Here is a 16,513-nt window from a genome sequence, read left to right as displayed (position 1 = left end):
CCCTGGGCAACTTGTTTCTGTATCATTCATATTCCCAAATGTACTCTGGGCTATAACAGTAGGCTGTGAAAACCTAAAATTTATATTTACTCTTATGAGAAGACTTCCTTTATTTATGTTTGCCTTCTTTCCCCAATGTACAGATTCTTTAAAAATATAGTACATCTTAAAAGTACTAACCTGAATATAGTGTGGACTCTTCTAGAATTTTTATTCCATTTCTCCTGATGCACAGAATGAATAGTATTTGCTTTATGAGTCAGTAAACAATCTTTAAGAACCAGGAGGGCCTGAAGCCCATTTCCCCTCCTTTTGATTATATCCCAAATACTGCATCCACTGATGCCTCCTTCCAAAGACAATGGAATGATTCCTTCCTTTCAGAAGCAAAAGCAGCCCTACCTGAGAACACTCTGAAATATGTTGTCCTCTTTGCAAGATCTCCATTTACTAGACCAGTTATTTTCCTCATTCCTCGTCAAAGCATGAACTCAACAACTGATTAAGAAAACAGTGTTCTTAGTGTGAAAGAAAAAGATAATGATGTTCATAAGGTGATGGAAAGCATATTTAACAAGAAAATAATGAGATCTGAATTACCGTTTGAGCTCTGCAAGAAACTTGATAATTTTATGTTGGGCAAGTCAATCTCTAGGTTTCCGTTTTCTCCTCAGTAATATTAAGGATTGGGCTGTCTCTAAATTTTCATATAAGTGTATATTTCTACTTCTATATTATTTTTCTGTTAGTTTTATCATGCTATTGATGGAAATAAAGATAGTCTATACAATTTTATTTTTTATGCAAATACATTTTTTAAAGTGCATAAATTTTTTAAATAACAAACTTAAGAGTGAGCTTTATGCTAAGCAGACCTAAGCAAACATGGTTATCATTAGAAAACGAACTCTCTTTACTTCAGTATTGACCACTTTTCTTGGGACAGTGATTTCTGTGAATATTAGCATCCAGTAATGTGTCACGTTAATCAGTATTCATTAGGTACCAACAGTTTACCTTCTGAGGGCTCTTTCTTTAAGGTCAGTTAAGTAAAAATGTTAAAGCCAGTTATTATGAGGATTTCTGCCATGTAATAGTCAAATTATTTTATACTTAGCCTCTTTTTGATTAAAAGTAGTAGTCAACGATGTTGAAGCCCTCAAAGGTGATTTTGAACATGAAGTGCTGGAGCTACCCAGGCAGCAATCAGAAACAATTAGGAAAAATGTACCAAATGCTTCGTTCTTTCCCTAGGCTGCATGGCAAATTACATTTAATATTTCAGGCTTGTTGCATTTTAAAATAAGGCCTCCCGACTAAGCAATTTTCAAGACAACTCCCATCAAAAGATATTGCTTAAAATTTTCTTATTGCTATAGAAATGAAAAGAGTGATTGTCTATGTTGATTAGCCTTGAAGATTGCTTTGGGGAAAATTTGATAATTCTAGTACCATTACCATTATAATTTACAATCTGTAAAGAATTGAATACTACATTGACTACCAGGATAGTTTAAGGCTTCCTTTCTATCTGCTAATTTTATTCTTCTACCTTAACATAAATAAATCCTTGTAATATGTATTTATTGCATATATGATTTATTTTTATCATGATTCTTGAAAATTATTCTCAATTAGATCAAACAAAAATCAACTGTAGAGCATAATAAATATGCCTGAAATATTTATTGATGCCTACTATGTGCCAAATTTTGTGCTAACCAATTTGGCAGATAGAGATGAAAAAGAAAGATTTAACTTCAAAGAGCTTTCATCTTAATGGGTAGAAAATTCACAATAAAAAGAAATGAACAAAATAAGAAAAATTTAGAACCAATTGCGTTTCAGTTATGATGAGTTGAGTGTGGCTGATACAATTTCATTTTCTTATACCAAATGCTAAATAGAGGTTATAGTTACCTGATATGGCAAAACCTGGCAAGTTAGGAAAGTGCTCCCATAATAATATTTTTGTGTTTAGAAAGAAAAATTATAATAGAATGAAATTACGTTACACTTGGCAATGTATAGAAAAATGTTTAAATACCAAGAAAGACCTTTATGCTGGCAAGGAGATTCATTTTTTATGGACCTTCTGATTCAACGGCCAAGTTTTTAATTATTTTAAACAGTTTTAAAATAGCCTAAAATGTACCAGCTGTCTTAAACTAGCAAGCAAAATAAGATTCAGTGATAGTGAGGATTCAGTAAAATGGCATTCTCATTTATTCACTCATGAACTCAATTAGTGAACATTTATAGATGATAGACAATTTGTTAGAGGACTAGTGATGAAAGAGTACCAGTACCTCTTGTTATGGGCCCCACTGGTGAGAGTGCTGAGGTAATACAAATATATATGATCACTTTGAAAATAAATTTAATCATATTGGCAACTCTAAAAATATGCATACTTTTAACTGATTAATACTTTTCTGTGCAAAGGATTCAAAAGAAGTAAAGATTTATGTACATATGTATTTATTGCATATTTCTAATACTGGAAAATTGGAAGCAACTTGAATGTTCAATGATTAAGAAAATTATAGTATTTCCCCTTGGTTGACTATAACATAAACATTAGGATGATAATTATAATAGCTTTGTAATGCCATGGAAAATGCTTAGATATATAATATGAAGAAAATCAAAAATGTATAAACTTATATACAAATGAGAAAACTTAGAATTTTACAAAATGATAGTTGTATTCGCATGGAGGTGTTCCAGATGATCATCTCATTGTGTTTTTGAAATATCACGTACTATTTAACAATGGTTAATAAAATATTTTAATATATAAAAGTCCTGAATAGCATACAACCTTTATGCATTGCTGATGAGAATGTAAAGTGGTGTAGCTGATGTGGAAGACAATATGATGGCTCCTCAAAAAGTTAAACATAGAATTACCATATGATCCAGCAGTTCCACTTCTAAGACACCCAAAAGAATTAAAAGCAGGGACTCTAACAGATACTCGTATACCCATGTTCATGGCAGCATTATTCACAATAGCCAAGAGGTAGAAGTAAACCAAGTATTCATTAACAGGTGAATGGATATGCAAAATGTATATACATACAATGGAATATTATTTAGCCTTAAGAAGGAAGGAAGTTCTGACACATGTTGCACCATGGATGATAAACCTTTTTTTTTTTTTGAGACAGGGACTTGCTCTGTTGCCCAGGCTGGAGTGCAGTGTTGGGATGCTCACTGCAGCCTCAACCTCCTGGGCTCAAGCAATCCTCCCACCTCAGCTTTCCAAAGTCCTGGTGTTATAGGCGTGAACCACTGTGCTCAGCCCTGGATGAACATTATTCTAAGTGAAATAAGCTATTCACAAAATTATTGTACAAATATTGTATGATTACACTTATATGATGTATGATGTATCTAGAGTAGTCAAATTCATAAAGACAGAAATTAAAATGGTGGTTTCCAGGGACTTGGGGGAGGAAGGATGGGAAGTTATTGTTTGATGGGTACAGAATTTCAGTTTTGCGTGATAAAAAGCGGCCTGGAGATGGGTAATAGTGATGTTAGCATATCAGTGTGAATGTACTTAATGCCACTAAACTGTACACTTAAAAATAGTTAAGATGGTAAATTTTATATGTATTTTACCACAATTTAAAAAATAAAGGTTAAAATGGTAGATATGTTTTGTATATTTTGCTATAATAAAAAAATTTTTAAAAAGTAGTTCAGAAGCTGTGGATGGATTTCTATATATGTATCAGAGGTTGAAAAGGGGGCAATTTATAGAGTAACAGTATAGTACAAAAAAAAAACAAAATGCATAAGGCAGTTTCAAAAAGAATTCCAAAGATAAGTATCACGAAATTATATTCTATGTTAAACTGAAATCTGTGATTTGAAATGTTTTGCTCAAGTAGTTCTCCTGCCTTTTTTTGTCTAAGCTCATGACTATAGATAGTAGCAGAAAATGTAATTGTTAGACTGAAATGAACTTTGAATATTGTCACAATTTTAGAAGTGAAAGAGATGCTTGCTGTATTAGAGTTCTCTAGAGGGCCAGGACTAATAGGGTAGATGTATATCTAAAGTGGAGTTTATTAAGGAGTATTGACTCACAAGATCACAAGGTGAAGTCCCACAGTAGGCCATCTGCAAGCTGAGGAGCAAGGAAGCTAGTCCAAGTCCCAAAACCTCAAAAGTAGGGAAGCCAACAGTGCAGCCTTCAGTCTGTGGCCAAATGCCCTAGAGCCCCTGGCAAACCACTGGTGTAAGTCCAAGAGTCCAAAAGCTGAAGAACTTGGAGTCCGATGTTTGAGGGCAGGAAGCATCCAGCACGGGAGAGAGTTAAAGGCAGGAAAACTCCACCAGTGTAGCCACGCTGGCAGCTTATTAGATGGTGGCTACCCAGATTGAGGGTGAGTCTGCCTCTCCCAGTCCACCGATTCAAACGATTCAAACGTTAGTCTCCTTTGGCAACACCCTCATGGACACACCCAAGAACAGTACTTTGCATCCTTCAATCCAATTAAGTTGACAGTATTAACCACCACACTTGCTTTAGAGGTAAGACACCACAGGTTCAGATAAATTGATTATATAGATACGTAGTGAAAGATCTGTCTAGAATGGATCCTTTGACTTTCATTACAGTGTTATTTAGGCTTTGTATTAAGCAGGCTAGATTCTAATCTTTTAAAAAATAATGAAACATTTGATTATTTCTTCTCTATTAGGCTATTCCTATATTTTTTAATTTAAAAAATTTATTTCAATAGTTGTGGGGGTAAAGGTAGTTTTATTACATGGATAAGTTCTTTAGTGGTAAAGGAAATTCTTAAACATGAATTTTCTGTGGTACAGTTTACAGCTATGTCTTCTACTCATGCTTTTGATGTTTTTTATATTCTCAAGGAATTGTTAACTTCACAGCTCTCTTCTCAAGCCATTGTTCCTTTGATTCTAAGAGAGGTTGCATTGTCTTAGCTTTTAAAAATAATCTACATTATGAATTGTTGTTCAAATATCTTTCCTATCCCACTCTTATCTTGAACTGTATTTCTTCAAATATTTGTAATTTTGGGACTCAAATGATACTGACCTTATTATCTCCTAGATCTTATGCATTGCACAAAGTCAGAATACTTGGTTGCAAGTGACAGAAATTCAACTCTCCCAAAAAGGATTTATTGGTTCATGTAATTGGGAAGTGCAAGAGTGCATCTTATGGCAAGAGTGCATCTGTAGACTCAAATACTGCTGTGAAGACTCTCTCTGCAGCTCTTTGTTTGCATTGCTTTATTCTTTTAGAGTCTCACCTAGTGGCAGACAAATGGCTGCCAGACAAACTCAAATCTCCCAGTTAAGAAATTGCAATGTAGGAAATAAACCAAATAACTCTCTACAAATGTCCATATCTCAATTTCAGGTTCTGTGTGCATAATCCTATGATTAGCAGCCCCAGCACTAATGCATAGAGGAGATATTTCCCAAAGGATTCTGAAGAAAGGGGGGGTGGGAAAATTAGGCAGAAAAGAAGAACAATTCCCATAGTCTATTATACCAACGTTTCCCCACCTTATAGTGAAGCAACTTTTTAAAAAATTCTGGGTACATTACAAACCAATGTTTCTGTCCATTTAAAATCATTTGATGTACTGCATGTTTGTCTTTTTTTGGCTGTGCAGCATTTGAATCCCTGTCCTTTCTGGAATTTTCCACTGTGAGAGCTTTAGTGGGAAGGCAGGCCACATCCCCCATCACAGATGTTAAAAAATACATGTGCTTTTATTTATTTATTTTTTTGCTGTGAAGGTATTATTATTGTTATATTTTTTAATATACTGTAGTTCTGGTGCAGGTTTGTAACATAGGTATACATGTGCCATGGTGGTTTGCTGCACCCATCAACCCATCATCTACATTAGATATTTCTCCTAATGCTATCCCTCCACTTGCCCCCCACCCCACAACAGGCCCCAGTGTGTGATGTTTCCCTCCCTGTGTCCATGTGTTCTTATTTTTCAGCTCCTACTTACGAGTGAGAAAATATGGTGTTTGGTTTTCTGTTCCTGTTTAAGTTTGCTGAGAATGATGGTTTCCAGTTTCATCCATGTCTCTGCAAAGGACATGAACTCATCCTTTTTAAAGGCTGCATAGTATTCCATGGTGTATTTGTGCCACATTTTCTTTATCAAGTCTGTCAGTGATGGACATTTGGGTTGGTTGCAAGTCTTTGCTATTGTGAACAGTGCTGCAATATGTGCATATGTCTTTATAATAGAATTATTTATAATCCTTTGGGAATATACCCAGTAATGGGATTGCTGGGTCAAATGGTATTTCTGGTTCTAGATCCTTGAAGAATTGCCACACTGTCTTCCACAATGGTTGAACTAATTTACACTCCCACCAACAGTGTAAAAGCATTCTTATTTCTCCACATCCTCTCCAGCATCTGTTATTTCCTGACTTTTTAATGATCACCATTCTAACTGGCATGAGATGGTATCTCATTGTGGTTTTGATTTGCATTTCTCTAATGATCAGTGATGATGAACTTTTTTTCATATGTTTGTTGACTGCATAAATGTCTTCTTTTGAGAAGTGTCTGTTCATATCCTTCACCCACTTTCTGATGGGGTTGTTTTTTTTTTTGTAAATTTGTGTAAGTTCCTTGTAGATTCTGGATATTAGCCCTTTGTCTGATGGATAGATTACAAAAATTTTCTCCCATTCTGTAGGTTGCCTGTTCATGCTGATGATAGTTTCCCTTGCTGTGCAGAAACTGTTTAGTTTAATTAGATCCCAGTAGTCAATTTTGGCTTTTGTTGCCATTGCTTTTGGTTTTTTAGTCATGAAGTCTTTGCCCATGCCTATGCCCTGAATGGTATTGCCTAGGGTTTCTTCTAGGATTTTTATGGTTTTAGGTCCTACGTTTAAGTCTTTAATCCGTCTTGAGTTAATTTTTGTATAAGGTGTAAGGAAGGGGTCTACTTTTAGTTTCCTGCATATGGCTAGCCAGTTTTCCCAACACTATTTATTAAATAGGGAATCCTTTTCCCCATTGCTTGTTTTTGTCCAGTTTGTCAAAGATCAGATGGTTGTAGATGTGTGATGTTATTTCTGAGGACTCTGTTCTGTTCCATTGGTCTATATCTCCGTTTTGGTACCAGTACCTTGCTGTTTTTGTTACTGTAGCCTTGTAGTATAGTTTGAAGTCAGATAGCATGATGCCTCCAGCTTTCTTCTTTTTGCTTAGGATTGTCTTGGCTATACAGGCTCTTTTTTGGTTCCATATTAAGTTTAAAGTAGATTTTATAATTTGTGAAGAAAGTCAATGGTAGCTTGATAGGGATAGCATTGAATCTACAAATTATTTTGGGCAGTATGGCCATTTTCACGGTATTGATTCTTCCTATCCATGAACATGGAATGTTTTTCCATTTGTTTGTGTCCTCTCTTATTTCCTTGAGCAGTGGTTTGTAGTTCTCTTTGAAGAGGTTCTTCATATCCCTTGTAAGTTGTATTCCTAGGTGTTTTATTCTCTTTGTAGCAATTGTGAATGGGAATTCACTCATGATTTGGCTCCCTGTTTGTCTATTATTGGTGTATAGGAATGCTTGTGATTTTTGCACATTGATTTTGTATCCTGAGACTTTGCTGAAGTTGCTTATCAGCTTAAGGACATTTTGGGCTGTTGATTGGGTTTTCTAAATATACAATCATGTCATCTGCAACCAGAGACAATTTGACTTCCTCTCTTTCTATCTGAATACCCTTTATTTCTTTCTCTTGCCTGATTGTCCTGGCCAGAACTTCCAATACTATATTGAATAGGAGTGGTGAGAGATGGCATCCTTGTCTTGTGCTGGTTTTCAAAGGGAATGCTTCCAGCTCTTGCCCATTCAGTATGATATTGGCTGTGGGTGTGTCATAAATAGCTCTTATTATTTTGAGATACGTTCCATCCATACCTAGTTTATTGAGAACTTTTAACATGAAGGGGTGTTGAATTTTATCAAAGGATAAATGCACCAATAACAGACAAACAGCCAAATCATGAGTGAACTCCCATTCACAATTGCTTCAAAGAGAATAAAATACCTAGGAATCCAACTTACAAGGGATGTGAAGGACCTCTTCAAGGAGAACTACAAACCACTGCTCAGTGAAATACAAGAGGACACAAACAAATAGAAGAACATGCCATGCTCATGGATAGGAAGAATCAATATCGTGAAAATGGCCATACTGCCCAAGGTAATTTATAGATTCAATGCCATCCCCATCAAGCTACCAATTACTTTCTTCACAGAGTTGGAAAAAACTACTTTAAAGTTCATATGAAACCAAAAAAGAGCCCACATTGCCAAGACAGTCCTAAGCCAAAAGAACAAAGCTGGAGGCATCACACTACCTGACTTCAAACTATACTGCAAGGCTACAGTAACCAAAACAGCATGGTACTGGTACCAAAACAGAGATATAGACCAATGGAACAGAACAGAGCCCCTGGAAATAATATCACACATCTACAACCATCTGATCTTTGACAAACCTGACAAAAACAAGCAATGGGGAAAGGATTCCCTATTTAATAAATGGTGCTGGGAAAACTGACTAGCCCTATGTAGAAAGCTGAAACTGGATCCCTTCCTTACACCTTATACAAAAATTAATTCAAGATGGATTAAAGACTTAAATGTTAGACCTAAAACCATAAAAACCCTAGAAGAAAACCTAGGCAATACCATTCAGGACATAGGCATGGGCAAGGACTTCATGTCTAAAACACCAAAAGCAATGGCAACAAAAGCCACAATTGACAAATGGGATCTAATTAAACTGAAGAGCTTCTGCACAGCAAAAGAAACCACCATCAGAGTGAACAGGCAACCTACAGAATGGGAGAAAATTTGTACAAATCTGACAAAGGGCTAATATCCGGAATCTACAAAGAACTTAAACTTACAAGAAAAAATCAAACAACTCCATCAAAAATTGGGCGAAGGATATGAACAGACACTTCTCAAAAGAAGACATTTATGCAGCCAACAGACACATGAAAAAATGCTCATCATCACTGGCCATCAGAGAAATGCAAATCAAAACCGCAATGAGATACCATCTCACACCAGTTAGAATGGTGATCATTAAAAAGTCAGGAAACAACAGGTGCCGGAGAGAATGTGGAGAAATAGGAACACTTTTACACTGTTGGTGGGACTGTAAACTGGTTCAACCATTGTGGAAGACAGTGTGGCGATTCCTCAAGGATCTAGAACTAGAAATACCATTTGACCAATCCATCCCATTACTAGGTATATACCCAAAGGATTATAAATCATGCTCCTATAAAGACACATGCACACGTGTGTTTATTGCAGCACAATTCACAATAGCAAAGACTTGGAACCAACCCAAATGTCCATCAATGATAGACTGGATTAAGAAAATGTGGCATATATACACCATGGAATACTGTACAGCCATAGAAAAGGATGAGTTCATGTCCTTTGTAGGGACATGGATGGAGCTGGAAACCATTATTCTGAGCAAACTATTACAAGAACAGAAAACCAAACACCACATGTTCTGACTCTTAGGTGGGAAGAACAATGAGAACACTTGGACACAGGATGGGGAACATCACACACTGGGGCCTGTTGTGGGGTGGGAGAAGGGGGAGTATATAACATTAGGAGATATATCTAATGTAAATGACGAGTTAACGGGTGCAGCACACCAACATGGCAGATGTATACATATGTAACAAACCTGCATGTTGTGCACATGTACCCTAGAAGTTAAAGTATAATAATAATAAATAAAAATAAAAAAATTTAAAAAAATCTCTCAGCATTTGCTTGTCTCTAAAGGATTTTATTTCTCCTTTGCTTATGAAGCTTAGTGTGGCTGAATCTGAAATTCTGGGTTGAAAATTCTTTTCTTTAAGGATGTTGAATATTGCCCCCTTAACCCCTTGTAGGGTTTCTGCAGAGAGATCTGCCGTTAGTCTGATCGGCTTCCCTTTGTGGGCGACCTGACCTTTCTCTCTGGCTTCCCTTAACATTTTTTCTTTCATTTCAACCTTGGTGAATCTGAAGATTATGTGTCTTGGGGCTGCTTTTCTTTGTGGTGGTCTCTGTATTTCCTGAATTTGAATGTTGACCTGTCTTGCTAGGTTGGGGAAGTTCTCCTGGATAATATCCTGAAGGGTGTTTTCTAACTTGGTTCCATTCTCCCCATCACTTTCATGTACACCAGTCAAATGTAGGTTTAGTCTTTTCACATAGTCCCATATTTCTTGGAGGCTTTGTTCATTCCTTTTTATTCTTTTTCCTCTAATCTTGTCTTCATGCTTGATTTCATAAGTTGATCTTCAATCTCTGATATCTTTTCTTCCGCTTGAACAATTCAGCTATTGATACTTGTGTATGCTTCACAAAGTTCTTGTGCTGTGTTTTTCAGCTCCATCAGGTCATTTATGTTCTTCTCTAAACAGTTATTCTAGTTAGCAATTCCTCTAACCTTTTTTCAGGGTTTTTAGCTTCCCTGCATTGGGTTAGAATATGCTCCTTTAGCTCAGAGGAGTTTGTTATTACCCGCCTTCTGAAGCTTACTTCTATCAGTTCCTCAAACTCATTCTCTGTCCAGTTTTGTTCCCTTGCTGGCAAGGAGTTGTGATCCTTTAGAGGAAAAGTGTTCTGGTTTTGGGAATTTTCAGCCTTTTTGTGCTGGTTTTTCCTCATCTTTGTGAATTTATCTACCTTTGGTCTTTATCTACCTTTGGTCTTTGATGTTGGTAACCTTCAGAGGGAGTTTCTTTTTGTTGATGATGATGCTATTCCTGTTTGTTTGTTTTCCTTCTAACAGCCACACCGCTCTGCTGTAGGTCTGCTGGAGTTTGCTGGAGGTCCACTGCAGTCCCTGTTTCCCTGGGTATCACCAGTGGAGGCTGCAGAACAGCAAAGATTGCTGCCTGTTCCTTCCTCTGGAGGCTTTATTCCAGAGGGGCACCTGCCAGATGCCAGCCAGAGCTCTCCTATATGGGGTGTCTGTCTACCCCTGCTGGGAAGTGTCTCCCAGTCAGGAAGCACAGGGGTCAGGGACCCACTTGAGGAGGCAGTCTGTCCCTTAGCAGAGCTTGAGCACTGTCCTGGGAGATCTGCTGCTCTCTTCAGAGCCAGCAGGCAGGAATGTTTAAGTCTGCTGAAGCTGCGCCCACCGTTGCCCCTTCCCCCAGGTACTCTGTCCCAGGGAGATGGGAGTTTTATCTATAAGCCTCTGACTGGGGCTGCTGCCTTTCTTTCAGAGATGCCCTGCCCAGAGAGGAGGCAGTCTGGCTACAGTGGCTTTGCCGAGCTTTGGCAGTTTTGACTTTCTGACAGTTTTGTTTACACTGTGAGGGAAAAACCGCCTACTCAGTCCTCAGTAATGTGTACACCACTCTCCCCACCAAGCTTGAGTGTCCCAGGTTGACTTCAGATTGCTGTGCTGGCAGCGAGAATTTCAAGCCAGTGGATCTTAACTTGCTGGGCTTCATCGGGGTGGAATCCAGTGAGCTAGATCACTTGGCTCCCTGGCTTCAGCCCCCTTTTCAGGGAAGTGAACGGTTCTGTGTCGCTCTCATTCCAGGCACCACTGGGGTATGAAAAAATAACTCCTGCAGCTAGCTAGGTGTCTGCCCAAACGGCCTCCCAGTTTTGTGCTTGAAACCCAGGGCCCTGGTGGTGTAGGCACCCAAGGGAATCTCCTGGTCTGAAGGTTGCAAAGACTGTGAGAAAGGCCTGTATCTGGGCTGGAATGCACTGTTCCTCAAGGCACGGTCCCTCAAGGCTTCCCTTGGCTAGGGGAGGGAGTTCCCTGACCCCTGCGCTTCCCTGGTGAGGCAGTGCCCCACCTGCTTCTGCTTGCCTTCCATGGGCTGCACACACTGTCTAACCAGTCCCAATGAGATGAGCCGGGTACCTCAGTTGGAAATGCAGTGATCACCCACCTTCTGTGTTGATCTCACTGGGAGCTACAGACTGGAGCTGTTCCTATTTGGCCATCTTTCCAGCCACCCCCTGCTTTTCTTTAATAACTAAAGTTGTGGCAGGCAACCTAAGTTTAGCTATCTTCTTCCTGGGCCTTTCAGTGTAGAACATGGGAAGCAAAGAAGCAGGAATATTTAGAATTCATTTTGATGGCAACAGAAACATCAAGGCCTTATTGCACTCATCTAGTGGCACCCATGCCTGTGGCAGCAGCATGGCACTGGCACCATAATTAAGGTGATCCTGTGACATGATACTGTCTGGGGTATTGACCACTGTACTCCGCTTGTTCTCATTCTATGAGCCTGGTTTTTCAGCCTTTCTGTTCTATGAACTATCCTATGAGCTGTATCCAGAGTAATGTTCTTTTGCTTGCAACAAAAGCCACTGAGTGATACTCTCCGCTAATAATTTTTAGCCAAGATATTTTGAGGTACAATTATTTTCTCTAAGATGCTAATAATTGGTGAATTTAAGTATGATTTCTTTTTCATCTTAATGTATTTAACAGCTTCAAATTCTAGAGTTTATTCTTTCATGACCTCCTTTTTATACTGACATTAAACCACTTTCAGTGACTTTCTTTTATGACTCATTCAGAACCAATTGCTGCTTTCATTTTGCCATTATCCCATTTATGCTCTTCCATAAAATCTACTTTTGTTCTTTGCTTTTTCATTTCTCGTTAAGTTGTATCTTTCTGCTATAATTTTAGTACAAAAGTCCTTCACATCTCTTTTCTGGGAACATTCCTGTATCAGTTAGGATTAGGTTGTACTTCTTGTAACAGAGAAACCATAATAACAATGGTTTAACCTGATATAAACTTATTTCTTGCCGTATAAGTTAATTATTCGAGGGTCAGAATGGCAGTTCTATGGACTAGTCGGACAGTCCCATTTATTATGCTGTCATCTTTAAGGTCTTTTTCCTCCTGGTCCAGCCAGACTTCCTCCATCATAATCTTTTTCCAAGCTACAGTATGAATGGAAGGGAAATTTTTCTTCCTTTCCTTTTTAAGAAGACTTCCAGTAAGTTTCCATACCACACTACCACATATAAGTCATTTGCCAAAACAAAGGGCCACATTTGACTGCAAGAGAAGCACTATTCCTAGCTAATAATCAGGGTTCTTTTACTAAGGGAGAATGACAGAACAGGCCCGGGAGGCAATTGGCTGTCTCCTCCACAATTTCTACTTCTTTTGACTATCTCTAAGTAATTTACCATCTTTCTAGATAAAACAGTTTATTTTGTGTTTTAGGGCTAATTTGTAAATTTTTAGTTCAACTAATAAAAATTTAGTTCAACTAGTAAAAATTTGGAACAAAAATGGTCCTTATATAATACAGATTTAATAATTATACAGTTTTTATCGTATTGTTACACTCATTCTAATTGCCTGAATAAAGTGGTTTTCTTACAAAAATTCCCACTTAGTTATTTTCAAGATATGATGGCTTCAAAATGAGTTTAAATTCTTACTTATAAAAGGAATGTATATTTTTAAGGTAAACTAATTTATATTACTTTTAGATTGTGATATCAAAATAAAATATGGAAGATTCTGAATACTTTCCAGAATTTGTGAAGAATGTGTGAAATAAAATGGTGGTTGGGCTCACTCCCTTATACTTTTGCTTCTACACCAGTAAAATAACACTTGAATCAGGAACATTGTCAATAATTTATATTTCAAAATTTAAATTCTTGTTTTTAAAGAAATAATTTTGAACATGCAGAAAAGTTTTAAATATGGTGATTTCCTCACCCAGCTTTTCCTAATGTTAACATTTTATATAGCAATGATTGAAACTTAGCAATTAACAGTTATACTGTTAACTAATCTATGGACTTTATTTGAATTTCAACAGTTTTCCCACTAATGCCCTTTTTCTGGTTCAAGATCCAATCCAAGATCTTGTATATTATACTTTGTTATCATGTTTCTTAGATTCCTCCAATATGACTTCCTCAGTCCTTATCATGCAATGCCCTTCATCCTTTTAGACTCCTTTTGGCCAGACTTATTGGCCGATTATATTATGGAATGTCCCTTAGTTTGGGTTTGTCTGATATTTTCTCATGATCAGATCATTCTCATTCTCATGATCATGTGGTATTTTTGGCAGGAATACTACAGAATGATTTTGTGCCCTTATCAGTGCATCATATCAGGATATTGATATATCTTATTTTTGGTGATATTAAATTTGATCTCTTGGTTAAGGTGTTTATCAGTTTTTTCCACTGCACAGTTAATATTTTTTCTATTTGTAATTAAAAAGTATCTTGTAGAGAAATTCTTAGAGACCATGCAAATACCCTGTTTATACTGTCATCTACTAATTTTAGTATCCATAGATGATTCTTAACCACAGCAATTATTACTTTGGTGTTTTCCATAGTCATCAATATTCTTTACATGTTTATTGAATACAGAATAAAATTATGTTCATTAAAAACATCTATAAATGTGAACTTGAGGAAATTCTTTTGATTAGTAGGTTAAAGATACAGCCAAGAAGTTCTGTGAAAGTTACAGGAAAAAAAATGTGTTTAAATGTTAAATTATTTGTGGCATTTTTAACTTCAATTGAGAAGAGCACAGTTATACGATCCAGCTATCTCTATTTATTTGTGGGGTATGATTCTTGATGGGACCAAAGACCTCCGGTGTTCTAATCCCACTTTTCTCTTTGTTCAGAATAAATCTTCTTGGCCCATAGCCAGGTATAGGGAGTGCTATCTAAGCAACGATAAACTAGAACTCTCTCAATCCCAGTTGTTTTGTTTTGCTTTGCTTTTTTATGAAACTAAAAATATAGCTCCCAGAATTCAAGTCTGTTTCCATGTTGCACATCACAACTCTAACCTGACATTAACATCTTGCTGTAAACGAGGTGTCAGGTGTCTAGGCTTAAACCAGGAGACTAATGGATTATAAAAGAAAACAATTAGATATTTCAGTTTTACATTGCTAGTTTTTCCATTTTAATTTAAAATATAATTCCCCAGTATTATACATTTGTGTCTCATAGGTGTTGTATGTACTAGGGTATCAGCAGGAAACAAGTGGCAGAGTCAAATGGGGCCATTGAGGAGTTTAGTGAAGGGACTACTTCAAAAGTGTGGATAGAATTAAGGAAACAGACCAGGATTAGTGAAGCATTTTATTTTTTATTTTTTGAGAGACAGTCTCGTTCTGTCACCTGGCTAATTTTTGTATTTTTAGTAGAGATGGGGTTTCATGTTTGCCAGGCCGTTCTCAAACGCCTGGTCTCAAGTGATCTGCCTTCCTTGGCCTCCTAAAGTGCTGGGATTACAGGTGTGAGCCACCATGCCCTGGCAGGTGAAGCATCTGAACTTGCAATGCTTGTAGGCCTGAAGGTGTAAGGGAAAGAGAGTTCACTAGAACCCAGATACTTTAGGAAAGCCCAATAGAAGCTGTAGTTCTTGTAGAATGCAGCTGCTACTAAAGCCCAAATCTCACTCTTTTACTCTTTGATCTACTTCTAGTGTCTTGATTGGCTACAGCCAACTGCCAGCTAGAGGGACAAATGACTCTAAGTGATGTTGTCCTTAAAGGTGAGTGTTTAGAGTCACAGAGCAGGAGGAGAAAGGTAGAGAATAGATCTGGAAGGGCAAGTGGAGGCTATCTAGCAAATTGTATTTCAGAAAAAGTGCAGTTGATTATATTTCTGGCTCTAGTTTTTCTTATGTCTGGCCTCCTTCATTGAGGTTATGTGACATGTTCCTGAAGACTTTTTCATTCTTTATTTTATCTTTTTTTGGTGATGGAATCTTTCTCTGTCTCGCCCAGGCTGGAGTGCAGTGGCTCGATCTCAGCTCACTGCAACCTCCACCTCCTGAGTTCAAGCGATTCTCCTGCCCCAGCCTCCTGAGTAGCTGGGATGACAGGTGCCTGCCCACCACCACACCTGGCTAATTTTTGTATTTTTAGTAGAGATGGGGTTTTGCCATGTTGGCCAGGCTAGTCTTGAACTCCTCAAGTGATCTGCCCGCCTTGGCCTCCTGAAGTGCTGGGATTACAGGCCTGAGCCATGGTGCCCGGCCCATAATTGAACTGTTAAAGGATGACAATTATGTGACTGACATTCTCATAGTTATACTTCTTGTGAGTTAACAACGGCCCAATGTGTTAGCATTAACACATGTTTGGGCTTTAGTTGTATTGTATTGTTTCCATTTATAGACTTTAGCATGTTTCCATAAATATAATCATATCTTCATTCAAAACATAATTTAACGATATAGTAATGGCTCCATTAATATTGGAATCTTCAACTAACTAGCAAAGTTGTTTCAGCATCATAATAATTGAAGGGACACACAAAAAAAGTACATGTAAGGGAATTTGGCCTTAAGCAACTGCCAAGGTTATAGCAGAAGTTGAAAACACATTCTATACACTTTTCCTCAGCTGCATTTCTCTAAAATGGTAAATCATGCACACTATGACCCTGAAG

The 16,513-nt window shown here is 37.5% G+C and overlaps 1 long non-coding RNA gene across 3 annotated transcripts in view; it reads left to right on the top strand.

The window, feature by feature from the left end:
- LOC129526751 (uncharacterized) overlaps positions 1-16,513 on the top strand; it is a 128,779-nt gene that overhangs the window by 6,711 nt on the left and 105,555 nt on the right. The gene's annotated exons all lie outside the window — the stretch shown is intronic.

This window comes from Gorilla gorilla, chromosome 15 (assembly GCF_029281585.2).
Source record: "Gorilla gorilla gorilla isolate KB3781 chromosome 15, NHGRI_mGorGor1-v2.1_pri, whole genome shotgun sequence".
NCBI lineage: Eukaryota > Metazoa > Chordata > Mammalia > Primates > Hominidae > Gorilla > Gorilla gorilla.
This window is presented reverse-complemented; position numbering and strand designations above follow the sequence as displayed.